The following is a 12,500-nucleotide window of genomic DNA, read 5'->3' on the forward strand; positions in this document are numbered from 1 at the left end:
CTTGTCGAGGAGGGGCGGAGTAGCTTTGAAAAGCTCCTTTTTACCCAAATATAAGTAACCAGAACCAGTCAAAACAAAATACATCAAAACACATGTTTATGACCCTAAATGAGGGAAAGAAGTGAACTTCTTATTTTCTGGGTCAAATTGACCCGTAACATAATAGAGTGGTTAAAGGAGTCTTAACTTCCTGGTTTGGCCTTGTTTTGGGGATTAAGATGTTGTTCTTCAACTGTCTTTCCTAGTTAAATAAAGGTTAAAGAAATAAAAAGAATTGCAGCGGCCGTGACTGAAGTCAAACGAGAGTTTGTCTCGGGAGGTTTCATTTGGGTGTCTCTTTGTGTGTGTTCTCACACACATTCACTCTGCCTAAACACAGTTACAGCCAATCACCTTTCTGGGTAACTTGAAACAGTCTAACCAGTTCTTGGAGTCGCCGAGGCTCGGAAGTGCCAGCCTACTTCTTTCGCCAATTGGCCTCAGACGGCAGGTATGCTACCGTGGCAAAGTTGGTTTCTCTGGGGCTAGTCAAGGGCCGTCAATGTCAATGGGACAATGTTAGCATGTTATATGTTGCACATCTTTTAGTAAAAAAAAAAAAAAATGTTTTGTTAATTTCTGCAATTTATAGTTGGTTTTAGGTTTTTAAGTCATTGAAATTCGGAGCCAATTGACCTTTCAAAAATATTGTCCCATTGTGTCATTAGCTGATGGTCCCGAACGAGCCCTATAGGGATAGTGAATGTCAAACCAAATTGACAATGAGCATTACGATCAGGTCATGTGCCGCTACGCTCCAAATGAATGATTACTTGGGTGCTGTCAGCGGTGGGCAGGATTGAAATAAACAAATAAACCTGTTAGGGTTCCCTTCATTCCGGAACATGTTTTCCTATAATCTCTCTAATCTCAGTTGTGGACGAGACTGACTTCATGACCAAAACGACAGTGTCTAAGGGTTTACTGAGAACGGACAAACAAAAACATCCAGTCAGCGGCAGTCCTGTGGGTGAAAACAGCTCGTTGATGAGAGGTGGAAGGAGAAGGACAAGAGTCATGCAAGCTAACAGACGTCCCACAAACAGGCAAATAACGGCACAGTTCAACAGTGGTGTGCAGAACGGCATCTCGAAACGCACAACTCGTCGGTCCTCGTCACAGATGGGCTATTGCAGCAGACGACCACACCGGGTTCCTATCAGCTCAAAACAAGAAGAAGAGGCTGCAGTGAACACGTAATCAACACCACTGGACAGTTGAGGAGTAGAGAAACATCGCCTGGTTCGATAAATCCTGGATCCCATCGCGTCATGTTGATGGCAGAGTCCGGATTTGGCCTAAGCAGCATGAGTCCATGACCCCATTCTACCTGGTGTCAACAGTACATGCTGATGGCAGAGTCCGGATTTGTCCTAAGCAGCATGAGTCCATGACCCCATTCTACCTGGTGTCAACAGTACAGGCTGATGGCAGAGTCCGGATTTGGCCTAAGCAGCATGAGTCCATGACCCCATTCTACCTGGTGTCAACAGTACATGTTGATGGCAGAGTCAGGATTTGGCCTAAGCAGCATGAGTCCATGACCCCATTCTACCTGGTGTCAACAGTACATGCTGATGGCAGAGTCAGGATTTGGCCTAAGCAGCATGAGTCCATGACCCCATTCTACCTGGTGTCAACAGTACATGTTGATGGCAGAGTCAGGATTTGGCCTAAGCAGCATGAGTCCATGACCCCATTCTACCTGGTGTCAACAGTACATGCTGGTGGCGGTGTAATGGTGAGGGGAATGTTTTCCTGGCACATGTTAGGTCCCTAGATACCAATTGAACAATGTTGGAACGCCACACCTTGCAGAATACATTCCCCAAATATATATATCTAAAAAATATATATATATATATATTTAACCTTTAATTAATTAGGCAAGTCGGTTAAGAACAAATACTTATTACAATGACAGCCTACCCCAGCCAAACCCTAACCCGACGACGCTGAGCCAATTGTGTGCCTCCCTATGGGATTCCCAATCACGTCCGGTTGTGATACACTCTGGAATTCAGGCTGTTATGGAGGCAAAGGGGGGAGGGTTGTACCTAATAAACTGGCAACGGAGTGTATGCATCAGTGGAGGCTGCTGAGGGGAGGAAGGCTCATAATAATGGAGTGAATGGAATAGTATCAACCACATGGAAACATGATTAACATGTTTGATGCCATTCCATTGACTTCATTCCAGTCATTATTATGAGCCGTCCTCCCCTCAACAGCCTCCAGTGGTACACATAATGTTGTGTATAGACAGTATGGACAGTATAGGAATAGAAAAGGTTTGTACAGCAGTAGTTGTATAGGATGAGCCATGACTAGAATACAGTATGTACATTTGAAGTGTGTAAAACCGTATGTAAACATTATTGTGTGTGACCAGTGACCAGTGTTCAATGACTATGTACATAGGGCAGTAGTCTCTACGGTGTAGGGTAGAGTACGAGGTGGTAGCAGGCTAGAACAGGGCAGGGATAAGGTTAGGGTTAGTAGATAGTTAGTTGACTCAGGATATGACCCAGATACAGACACAGGAGGCGGAGAGTACAGTTCTCAGATGATTTATTGTTAACACGGGGCAAAGGGCAGGTCGAGGACAGGCAGAGGTTCGTAAGAGTCAGACAGGTACAGGATGGCAGGCAGGCTTGGGGTTGAGGACAGGCAGAGGTTCGTAAATCAGGTCAGAGCCAGGCAGGTACAGGATGGCAGGCAGGCTTGGGGTTGAGGACAGGCAGAGGTTCGTAAATCAGGTCAGAGCCAGGCAGGTACAGGATGGCAGGCAGGCTTGGGGTCAGGGCAGGCAGAGGTTCGTAAATCAGTTCAGAGTCAGGCAGGTACAGGATGGCAGGCAGGCTTGGGGCAGGCAGAATGGTCAGAACCGGGAAAAACTAGGAAACAGAATAGGAAGACGGGAAAGCACGCTGGTAAAGACCTGACAAAATAAGACAACTGGCAACAGACAAACAGAGAACACAGGTATAAATACACAGGGGATAATGGGGAAGATGGGCGATACCTGGAGGGGGGTGGAGACAAGCTCAAAGACAGGTGAAACAGATAAGGGTGTGACAGTTACTCATGCTGGCTTAACCCAAGACTGCCACCTACTGGTGAGAGAGGTACTGTCACCAGAATAGTTATTACTGTAGGAGAATTAGTGACATCTACTGGTAAGTTTTATTGTCACTTGCACAGGATACAGCAGGTGTAAAACAGTCCAGTGAAATGCTTAACCTGCTAGATCTTTCCCAACAGCACAATAAAGGTAATAATATAGAAAATAAGAAGAACATTAAATACGAGAGAAGAAGAAGAACATTAAATACGAGAGAAGAAGAAGAACATTAAATACGAGAGAATAAGAAGAACATTAAATACGAGAGAAGAAGAAGAACATTAAATACGAGAGAATAAGAAGAACATTAAATACGAGAGAAGAAGAAGAACATTAAATACGAGAGAATAAGAAGAACATTAAATACGAGAGAAGAAGAAGAACATTAAATACGAGAGAATAAGAAGAACATTAAATACGAGAGAAGAAGAAGAACATTAAATACGAGAGAATAAGAAGAACATTAAATACGAGAGAAGAAGAAGAACATTAAATACGAGAGAAGAAGAAGAACATTAAATACGAGAGAAGAAGAAGAACATTAAATACGAGAGAAGAAGAAGAACATTAAATACGTGAGAAGAAGAAGAATGTGAAATACGAGAGAAGGAGAAGAATGTGAAATACGAGAGAAGAAGAAGAATGTGAAATACGAGAGAAGAAGAAGAATGTGAAACACGAGAGAAGAAGAATGTGAAACACGAGAGAAGAAGAATGTGAAACACGAGAGAAGAAGAAGAACATGAAATTCGAGAGATGAAGAAGGTGAAAGAAAGTGAACATGTCATGTTTTGTCATTAATTATCATGTCTTGTCCCTGTGCTTCCCCTTCTATTCGTTTCCCTCTGCTGGTCTTATTAGGTTCTTTCCCTCTTTCTATCCCTCTCTCTCCCCCTCCCTCTCTCACTCTCTCGCTCTCTCTTCTCTCTATCGTTCCGTTCCTGCTCCCAGCTGTTCCTATTCCCCTAATCAATCATTTAGTCTTCCCACACCTGTTCCCGATCCTTTTCCCTGATTAGAGTCCCTATTTCTCTCCTTGTTTTCCGTACCTGCCCTGTCGGATCCTTGTCTATATTCACCGTGCTGTGTCTATGTTTTGCCCTGTCGTGTCGTGTTTCCCTCAGATGCTGCGTGGTGAGCAGGTGTCTGAGTCTGCTAGGTTCAAGTGCCTTCCCGAGGCAACCTGCAGTTCTTGATCAAGTCTCCAGTCTGTTCTCGTCTTTACGAGTAGTATTATGCCTTTTGTTTTGTTAAGTATCTTACTGGATTAAAACTCTGTTTTCGCCAAGTCGCTTTTGGGTCCTCATTCACCTGCATAACAGAAGGATCCGACCAAGGAATGGACCCAGCGACTACAGAGGCTCGTAACACTGCCGTCAAGATCCAAGGAGCCATGCTCGGCAGACACGAGCAGGAATTGTCTGCTGCTCGCCATGCCGTGGAGAACCTGGCCGCTCAGGTTTCCGACCTCTCTGGACAGTTCCAGAGTCTTCGTCTCGTGCCACCTGTTACTTCCTGGCCTGCCGAGCCTCCGGAACCTAGGGTTAATAACCCACCTTGCTACTCCGGGCAGCCCACGGAGTGCCGCTCCTTTCTCACCCAGTGTGATATTGTGTTCTCTCTCCAACCCAACACATACTCTAGCGAGAGAGCTCGGGTTGCTTACGTCATTTCACTCCTTACTGGCCGGGCCCGAGAGTGGGGCACAGCTATCTGGGAGGCAAGGGCTGATTGTTCTAACAATTACCAGAACTTTAAAGAGGAGATGATTCGGGTTTTTGACCGTTCAGTTTTTGGTGGGGAGGCTTCTAGGGCCCTGGCTTCCCTATGCCAAGGTGATCGATCCATAACGGATTACTCTATAGAGTTTCGTACTCTTGCTGCCTCTAGTGACTGGAACGAGCCGGCGCTGCTCGCTCGTTTTCTGGAGGGACTCCACACAGTGGTCAAAGATGAGATTCTCTCTCGGGAGGTTCCTTCCAGTGTGGACTCTTTGATTGCTCTCGCCATCCGCATAGAACGACGGGTAGATCTTCGTCACCAAGCTCGTGGAAGAGAGCTCGCGTCAACGGTGTTTCCCTGCTCCGCATCGCAACCATCTCCCTCCTCTGGCTCAGAGACTGAGCCCATGCAGCTGGGAGGTATTCGCATCTCGACCAAGGAGAGGGAACGGAGGATCACCAACCGCCTGTGCCTCTATTGCGGATTTGATGGACATTTTGTCAATTCATGTCCAGTAAAGGCCAGAGCTCATCAGTAAGCGGAGGGCTACTGGTGAGCGCTACTACTCAGGTCTCTTCATCTAGATCCTGTACTACTATGTCGGTCCATCTACGCTGGACCGGTTCGGGTGCTACATGCAGTGCCTTGATTGACTCTGGGGCTGAGGGTTGTTTCATGGACGAAGCATGGGTTCGGAAACATAACATTCCTTTCAGACAGTTAGACAAGCCTACGCCCATGTTTGCCTTAGATGGTAGTCATCTTCCCAGTATCAGATTTGAGACACTACCTTTAACTCTCACAGTATCTGGTAACCACAGTGAGACTATTTCCTTTTTGATTTTTCGTTCACCTTTTACACCTGTTGTTTTGGGTCATCCCTGGCTAGTATGTCATAATCCTTCTATTAATTGGTCTTGTAATTCTATCCTATCCTGGAACGTATCTTGTCATGTGAAGTGTTTAATGTCTGCCATCCCTCCCATTTCTTCTGTCCCCACTTCTCAGGAGGAACCTGGCGATTTGACAGGAGTGCCGGAGGAATATCATGATCTGCGCACGGTCTTCAGTCGGTCCCGAGCCAACTCCCTTCCTCCTCACCGGTCGTATGATTGTAGTATTGATCTCCTTCCGGGGACCACTCCTCCTCGGGGTAGACTATACTCTCTGTCGGCTCCCGAACGTAAGGCTCTCGAGGATTATTTATCTGTGTCTCTTGACGCCGGTACCATAGTGCCTTCTTCCTCTCCGGCCGGGGCGGGGTTCTTTTTGTTAAGAAGAAGGACGGTACTCTGCGCCCCTGCGTGGATTATCGAGGGCTGAATGACATAACGGTTAAGAATCGTTATCCGCTTCCCCTTATGTCATCAGCCTTCGAGATTCTGCAGGGAGCCAGGTGCTTTACTAAGTTGGACCTTCGTAACGCTTACCATCTCGTGCGCATCAGAGAGGGGGACGAGTGGAAAACGGCGTTTAACACTCCGTTAGGGCATTTTGAGTACCGGGTTCTGCCGTTTGGTCTCGCCAATGCGCCAGCTGTTTTTCAGGCATTAGTTAATGATGTTCTGAGAGACATGCTGAACATCTTTGTTTTTGTCTATCTTGACGATATCCTGATTTTTTCACCGTCACTCGAGATTCATGTTCAGCACGTTCGACGTGTTCTACAGCGCCTTTTAGAGAATTGTCTCTACGTAAAGGCTGAGAAGTGCTCTTTTCATGTCTCCTCCGTTACTTTTCTCGGTTCCGTTATTTCCGCTGAAGGCATTCAGATGGATTCCGCTAAGGTCCAAGCTGTCAGTGATTGGCCCGTTCCAAGGTCACGTGTCGAGTTGCAGCGCTTTTTAGGTTTCGCTAATTTCTATCGGCGTTTCATTCGTAATTTCGGTCAAGTTGCTGCCCCTCTCACAGCTCTTACTTCTGTCAAGACGTGTTTTAAGTGGTCCGGTTCCGCCCAGGGAGCTTTTGATCTTCTAAAAGAACGTTTACGTCCGCTCCTATCCTCGTTACTCCTGACGTCACTAGACAATTCATTGTCGAGGTTGACGCTTCAGAGGTAGGCGTGGGAGCCATTCTTTCCCAGCGCTTCCAGTCTGACGATAAGGTTCATCCTTGCGCTTATTTTTCTCATCGCCTGTCGCCATCTGAGCGCAACTATGATGTGGGTAACCGTGAACTGCTCGCCATCCGCTTAGCCCTAGGCGAATGGCGACAGTGGTTGGAGGGGGCGACCGTTCCTTTTGTCGTTTGGACAGACCATAAGAACCTTGAGTACATCCGTTCTGCCAAACGACTTAATGCCCGTCAAGCTCGTTGGGCGTTGTTTTTGCTCGTTTCGAGTTTGTGATTTCTTACCGTCCGGGTAGCAAAAACACCAAGCCTGATGCCTTATCCCGTCTGTTTAGTTCTTCTGTGGCTTCTACTGATCCCGAGGGGATTCTTCCTTATGGGCGTGTTGTCGGGTTAACAGTCTGGGGAATTGAAAGACAGGTTAAGCAAGCACTCACGCACACTGCGTCGCCGCGCGCTTGTCCTAGTAACCTCCTTTTCGTTCCTGTTTCCACTCGTCTGGCTGTTCTTCAGTGGGCTCACTCTGCCAAGTTAGCTGGTCATCCCGGTGTTCGAGGCACTCTTGCGTCTATTCGCCAGCGCTTTTGGTGGCCGACTCAGGAGCGTGACACGCGCCGTTTCGTGGCTGCTTGTTCGGACTGCGCGCAGACTAAGTCGGGTAACTCTCCTCCTGCCGGTCGTCTCAGACCGCTCCCCATTCCTTCTCGACCATGGTCTCACATCGCCCTAGACTTCATTACCGGTCTGCCTTTGTCTGCGGGGAAGACTGTGATTCTTACGGTTGTCGATAGGTTCTCTAAGGCGGCACATTTCATTCCCCTCGCTAAACTTCCTTCCGCTAAGGAGACGGCACAAATCATCATCGAGAATGTGTTCAGAATTCATGGCCTCCCGTTAGACGCCGTTTCAGACAGAGGTCCGCAATTCACGTCACAGTTTTGGAGGGAGTTCTGTCGTTTGATTGGTGCGTCCGTCAGTCTCTCTTCCGGGTTTCATCCCCAGTCTAACGGTCAAGCAGAGAGGGCCAATCAGACGATTGGTCGCATACTACGCAGCCTTTCTTTCAGAAACCCTGCGTCTTGGGCAGAACAGCTCCCCTGGGCAGAATACGCTCACAACTCGCTTCCTTCGTCTGCTACCGGGTTATCTCCGTTTCAGAGTAGTCTGGGTTACCAGCCTCCTCTGTTCTCATCCCAGCTTGCCGAGTCCAGCGTTCCCTCCGCTCAAGCGTTTGTCCAACGTTGTGAGCGCACCTGGAGGAGGGTGAGGTCTGCACTTTGCCGTTACAGGGCACAGACTGTGAGAGCCGCCAATAAACGCAGGATTAAGAGTCCAAGGTATTGTTGCGGCCAGAGAGTGTGGCTTTCCACTCGCAACCTTCCTCTTACGACAGCTTCTCGTAAGTTGACTCCGCGGTTCATTGGTCCGTTCCGTGTCTCCCAGGTCGTCAATCCTGTCGCTGTGCGACTGCTTCTTCCGCGACATCTTCGTCGCGTCCATCCTGTCTTCCATGTCTCCTGTGTCAAGCCCTTTCTTCGCACCCCCGTTCGTCTTCCCTCCCCCTCCCGTCCTTGTCGAGAGCGCACCTATTTACAAGGTACGTAAGATCATGGACATGCGTTCTCGGGGACGGGGTCACCAATACTTAGTGGATTGGGAGGGTTACGGTCCTGAGGTGAGGAGTTGGGTTCCGTCTCGGGACGTGCTGGACCGTTCGCTTATTGATGATTTCCTCCGTTGCCGCCAGGGTTCCTCCTCGAGTGCGCCAGGAGGCGCTCGGTGAGTGGGGGGTACTGTCATGTTTTGTCATTAATTATCATGTCTTGTCCCTGTGCTTCCCCTTCTATTCGTTTCCCTCTGCTGGTCTTATTAGGTTCTTTCCCTCTTTCTATCCCTCTCTCTCCCCCTCCCTCTCTCACTCTCTCGCTCTCTCTTCTCTCTATCGTTCCGTTCCTGCTCCCAGCTGTTCCTATTCCCCTAATCAATCATTTAGTCTTCCCACACCTGTTCCCGATCCTTTTCCCTGATTAGAGTCCCTATTTCTCTCCTTGTTTTCCGTACCTGCCCTGTCGGATCCTTGTCTATATTCACCGTGCTGTGTCTATGTTTTGCCCTGTCGTGTCGTGTTTCCCTCAGATGCTGCGTGGTGAGCAGGTGTCTGAGTCTGCTAGGTTCAAGTGCCTTCCCGAGGCAACCTGCAGTTCTTGATCAAGTCTCCAGTCTGTTCTCGTCTTTACGAGTAGTATTATGCCTTTTGTTTTGTTAAGTATCTTACTGGATTAAAAACTCTGTTTTCGCCAAGTCGCTTTTGGGTCCTCATTCACCTGCATAACAGAACATCCAATAGCCTTGCGCTTAATTGCAGAACCCTTTTTAAAGTTGTGAACCACCGAGTTTGGTCGCCTGAGAAATCGGGGGAGAGAGGCCTTGGTCAGAGAGGTGACTAAGAACCCGATGGTCACTCTGACAGTTCCTTTGTGGAGATGAGAGAACCTTCCAGAAGGACAACCATCTCTGCAGCACTCCACCAATCAGGCCTTTATGGTAGAGTGGCCAGACGGAAGCCACTCCTCAGTAAAAGGGACATGACAGCCGGCTTGGAGTTTGTCAAAAGGCACCCAAAGGACTCTCAGATCATGAGAAACAAGATTCTCTGATCTGATGAAACCAAGATTGAACTCTTTAGCCTGAATGCCAGGCGTCACATCTGGAGGAAACCTGGCACCATCCTTATGGTGAAGCATGGACGTGGCACCATCATGCTGCGGGAATGTTTTTCAGTGGCAGGGACTGAGAGACTAGTCAGGATTCAGGGAAAGATGAACGGAACAAATTACAGAGATATCCTTGATGAAAACCTGCTCCAGAGCTCTGAGGACCTCAGATTGAGGCAAAGGTTAATCTTCCAACATGATAAGGACCAAGCCAAGACAACGCAAGAGTGGCTTCAAGGCAAATCTCTGAATGTCCTTGAGTGGCCCAGCCAGAACCTGGACTTCAACCCGATTGAACATCTCTGCAGAGACCTGAAAATAGCTGTGCAGCGATGCTCCCCATCCAACCTGACAGAGCTAGAGAGGATCTGCAGAGAAGAATGGGAGAAACTCCCCAAATACAGGTGTGCGAAGCTTGTAGCGTCATACCCAAGAAGATTCAATGCTGTAATCGCTGCCAAAGGTGCTTCAACAAAGTACTGAGTAAAGGGTCTGAATACTTATGTAAATGAGATACATCCGTTTTTTAAATTTGATACATTTGAACAAATTCATAGAAACCTGTTTTTGCTTTGTCATTATGGGGTATTGTGTATAAATTGAGGAGAACACATTTTTTAAAATCAAATTAAGAAAAAGCCTGTAACATAACAAAATGGGAAAAAACTCAAGGGGTCTTTAATACTTTCCGAATGCACTGTATATATACTGTATATATAAATATATATATACAGTACCAGTCAATGGACACACTTACTCATTTAAGTGTTTTTCTTTATTTGTACCATTTTCTATATATATATATATATATATATATATATATATATATATATATATATATATATATATATATATATATATATATATATATATATATATATATATATATGTATATATGTATATATTAGTAATCATGTAGAAAACAAGTGTTAAACAAATTAAAATATATTTTCTATTTTAGATGCTTCATAGTAGCCATCCTTTTCCCTGATGACAGCTTGGCACACTCTTGGCCATTCTCTCAACCAGCTTCATGAGGAATGCTTTTCCAATAGTCTTGAAGGAGTTCCCATATATGCTGAGCTCTGCGTTTCACCTACTCTGCGTTTCACAAAGGCACGGCGATTGGATCCAAAAATCTCAAATTTGGACTCCAGAACAAAGGACAGATGTCCATTGCTCGTGTTTCTTGGCCCAATCAAGTCTGTTCTTCTTATTGGTGTCCTTTAGTACTGGATTCTTTGGAGCAATTCGACCAAGAAGAACCTGAACAGTTGATGTTGAGATGTGTCTGTTACTTGAACTCTAATGAACTTATCCTCTGCAGCAGAGGAGACTCTGGGAATTCCTTTCTTCTGTTGGTCCTCATGAGAGTCAGTTTCGTGATAGTGCTTGATGGTTTTTGCAATATCAAATTTTCCGGATTGACTGACATTCATGTCTTAAAGTAATGATGGACTGTGGTTTGTCTTTGCTTATTTGAGCTGTTCTTGCTATAATATGGACTTGGTCTTTTACCAGATAGGGCTTTCGTCTGTATACCAACGCTACCTTCTCACAACACAACTGATTGGCTCAAATGTATTAAGAAGAAAAGACATTTAACAAATGACCTTTTAATAAGGCACACCTCTCCATTTAAATGCATTCCAGGTGACTACCTCATGATGCTGGTTAAGAGAATGCCAAGATTGTGCAAAGCTGTCATCATTTACATTTACATTTAAGTCATTTAGCAGACGCTCTTATCCAGAGCGACAGGCAAAGGGTGGCTACTTTGAAGAATCTCAAATGTAAAATCTATTTTGATTTGTTTTGGTTACTTCATGATTCCATATGTGTTGTTTTGTTGTCTTCACTATTATTTTACAATGTGGAATATAGTAAAAATAAAGAAAAACCTTTAAATGAGTAGGTGTGTCCAAACCATTATATATTACTGTATATGTATTTTATATTGTATTATACAAGGCACATTTGGAAAAGAGACCGAGGGCTCAATATGTCTTTCCCGTCAAAATAAAGTTTAAATAAAATTAAATAAAATGTGTGACGTTTTTTGTTATTTTTGGCCTTCATCAGTGTTTTTTGTTATTTTTGGCCTTCATCAGTGTTTTTTGTTAGTTTTGGCCTTCATCAGTGTTTTTTGTTAGTTTTGGCCTTCATCAGTGTTTTTTGTTAGTTTTGGCCTTCATCGGTGTTTTTTTCCCGGCTCTATGGGAACACATTGTTTTTCTGAGACAAGCCAAAGTCTACGGCCCTTCGTCTGTGATTGGCCAACAGTTGGGATTCTGTGATTGGTCAACAGTTGGGATTCTGTGATTGGTCAACAGTTGGGATTCTGTGATTGGCAAACAGTTGGGATTCTTCAGTGAAGTGTTTGTTGTCATTCAATGAGAGACGACTCGTTTTCATGCTAAATTTTTCACTTGAGTAATACAGTATCTAGTCTTATATTAGTTAGAATTATAATTGCGCAACTAAGACCTCTACAAAAACGTCAACATTAACGACAGATTTCTTGACTTATCTTAGATTAATTCGGACTATTTTGAGGAAGTTTATACTGGCTATCTCAAGATGGATTCTGTTGTTTTAAGGGAGTATGCAAGCATAGTCAATCGAGTTCGGAACAAACCGAAGAATGCTGAAGCTTTTAATCTGCATTCAATCTTCTCTTTTCTCTCCTCTCCTCTCCTCTCCTCTCCTCTCCTCTCCTCTCCACTCCACTCCACTCCACTCCACTCCACTCCTCTCCTCTCCTCTCCACTCCTCTCCTCTCCTCTCCACTCCACTCCACTCCACTCCACTCCCTCCCTCCCTCCCTCCAC

At 45.7% G+C, this 12,500-nt stretch overlaps 1 protein-coding gene across 1 annotated transcript in view; it reads left to right on the forward strand.

Moving 5' to 3' along the window:
• Positions 1 to 12,500, forward strand: part of LOC124027659 (NHS-like protein 1) — a 29,172-nt gene that overhangs the window by 1,435 nt on the left and 15,237 nt on the right. The window lies entirely within an intron of this gene.

The sequence above is a fragment of the Oncorhynchus gorbuscha genome, unplaced genomic scaffold (genome assembly GCF_021184085.1).
Source record: "Oncorhynchus gorbuscha isolate QuinsamMale2020 ecotype Even-year unplaced genomic scaffold, OgorEven_v1.0 Un_scaffold_3440, whole genome shotgun sequence".
Classification (NCBI taxonomy): domain Eukaryota; kingdom Metazoa; phylum Chordata; class Actinopteri; order Salmoniformes; family Salmonidae; genus Oncorhynchus; species Oncorhynchus gorbuscha.